The sequence below is a fragment of the Rhagoletis pomonella genome, unplaced genomic scaffold (genome assembly GCF_013731165.1).
Source record: "Rhagoletis pomonella isolate Grant_MI unplaced genomic scaffold, Rhpom_1.0 Rhpom_scaffold_00239, whole genome shotgun sequence".
NCBI classification, from domain to species: Eukaryota; Metazoa; Arthropoda; class Insecta; order Diptera; family Tephritidae; genus Rhagoletis; species Rhagoletis pomonella.
Genome location: NW_023458793.1, coordinates 24,349 through 27,055, shown reverse-complemented (window position 1 = coordinate 27,055; position 2,707 = coordinate 24,349).

Here is a 2,707-nt window from a genome sequence, read left to right as displayed (position 1 = left end):
AAAAAAAACTTAAAAAAAATATTTTGAACAAAAAAATTACCAACCGATATTTAAACAATTGGTACCGTTGTAAAGGCGATTAAACACCCTTTCGTCTGATATGCATATTTTTATACTTCGTATATAAAAATTTTACAAAAACATTTAAAAGGAAAAAGTACCATTTTTTTCCTATAAAAAATATTTTGAACAAAAAAAATATACTAATTAGTAATACAATTGAATACTTTATTTAAATAAAACAGAAATTTATCTTTAGTTTTTATATATGTATAAACTGTTATGTAAAAAATCAAAAACCATGGTGTTCTTATATTTTTTATGCCTTGGACTTCTGTTACATAAAGTTTTGCTTTATTTTTAATAGGGCTGTGGGTGAACAAGAACGAATTAAAGCTTAAAACACTATAGATTATTTGCTTTATTTAAATACGGTATTCAATTGTATTACTAATTAGTAATTTTTTTGTAAAATTTTTTTATAAGAAAAAATTGGTATTTTTACCTTTCAAGTGTTTTTTTTTTCTTCTCAAATTTTTATATACGAAGTATACAGATATGCATATCACAAGAAAGGGGGTTAAATCATCTTTACAACGATTTGAATCTTTTGAAAATCAGGGCATGAATCACGTAACTTTGAAACGATAGTCGTTCAAACGATACTGACAAAAAGACCTCGTAAAAACACTGATTTATGCATTTGTGTTGCTGTTACGTGTTAGTATTACTGTTTCGTGAAGCAAAACTGGAATCGAGTTGACGATATCGCACAAACGATCAAACAATTTTTGGTTTTCATGAAGCAACACAATCTCGACACGATATCGATCAGAAGATCGTCGTCATACGTGATTCATGCCCAGTTTAAAATTTTCTGAAATATTAAGTTTTTAATTTTTCTTAGATCTCACCTTTGACCCGTTATAGCACCTGTAATACAATTTATACAAAAAAAGTTATATACGATATAAATAAGAGAATAAGGCGGACCACGTCTGTATTTTTACTTTTTTTTTTGCTTTTTACATGCAATAATTAAAATTAATTTTTTACCAAAGGTCCAATTTCGAACTTCGAAGGCCCATGTCTCGATTTTGGAGGCTAACTTCGAAAAACGGAGAACTTACTTTTTTTTTACTTATGACTCAGTCTCTTAAAAAAAGTTGGTTTGGTCCAATACTCAGCCGAGTGCTGTACAGTGTAATGAATGGTGGAAGAGGATGTTCTTCCGACTCGACAACTTGCGCACTCTCCAGCATAAAGCAGCCGTCGTAACCCATGTATTATACCTTCGTTGTGAATTCGAAATCTAGCCGACAGTTGGCCACTTCATAGGCACGCGTGCCAAAGCTTTCAAAAGCTCTCTGTACTATTTATGTAGGGCAGGCACCAAATGGAAGCTCTTGCTGGCCAACTCTGATCTAGCCCATTCTTGAAGGAAATTTTTTATGAAAGAGAGCTTATCTTTCCCTTAGAGAATGGGCTTGACCGCGTGCTGTTAAAAACGTGAATATTTAAGCATTTTGCTATAAACATTTAATTTACGCACGTTAAACTAAACTTATTGAGAGTTTATTTCAAAAACTCCTTTAGATCAGATTAAAACTATTAAAAGCAGTGACTATTCAATTTACAAATAGGAAGAGATCAAAAAAGCAAGGCAATCTGATTTTTGTTTGCTTTGAGAATACTTGGAAGTACGAGTATTATCGATACTTTTTTGCAGATATGAGTACTGGCATCGATTCTTTTTTAGAGTATTCTATATGAGTACTAGTATCGATACTTTTCTATAAAGTTCTATCACTACCTGTTTATGCTTTTACACTCAACCCGCACACGTATTTCATAATATTGTCGTTTTAATCAACTATCTGATTTTCAGGACAACCATCTCCCCTGAAAAAAACTTCAAAGGGCAGAGAATGTGCCTTTTTGTCTTACAAGAGTGTGGCATTTCAAGAAACAAACACAGCATTTTTCACCCTTTGCTTTTAATTAAGAATCGAACACGAAAAGTGAAAGTGGCAATCAAAAGGTGACTTTTTTGGAAGAAACGAAATCATCATTCGTTTTTTTATCGTCTTTTTTGTATTGTGGCTATAATTTCAGCAGCATCTGCTAGCTTCCTTTTTCTTGTGAAAGTCGAGCACTCGTCTATGTATTTTGTTGGTCTCTCTCCAGTTCGATTGGTTGACGTACTAGGCTTTTCTTCGTCAAATAGACTTACACCCGCTAGCCAGTTTCATAAAAACTTAGTAGTAGAACGATCGGCGGCTTGCCATTTGCCTTTTATTTTGATATACCTACATCAAATGATTTTTTTTACTTAATTCTTTCATAACAGCCGAAACGAAGTCCCTTTAAGGGCCGTTTTCTCATCTAACCTTTAGATTACCGGCCACTTTATCGTCTCGATACACGAATTTTCGGTTTCTCTTCAGCGCATTAATTTCTCGAATCGATAAATTTTTTGCTCACAGTAGTCTTTAAAAATTTGTACCCACCTTAAAATTTTGGTTTGGTTTTGGTTCATGAGTCAGATATATTAGATATTTCAACCAAGTTTTTGGTTTTTGCTAACAGTTGCTCTTGCATTATTTTTGACAATCATTACAATTCGCATTGATATCAACGAGCAGCGTTGCTAGCTCTAATTAGATTTGTTTTCGTTTGTACTACATATGTGCATATACATATATGC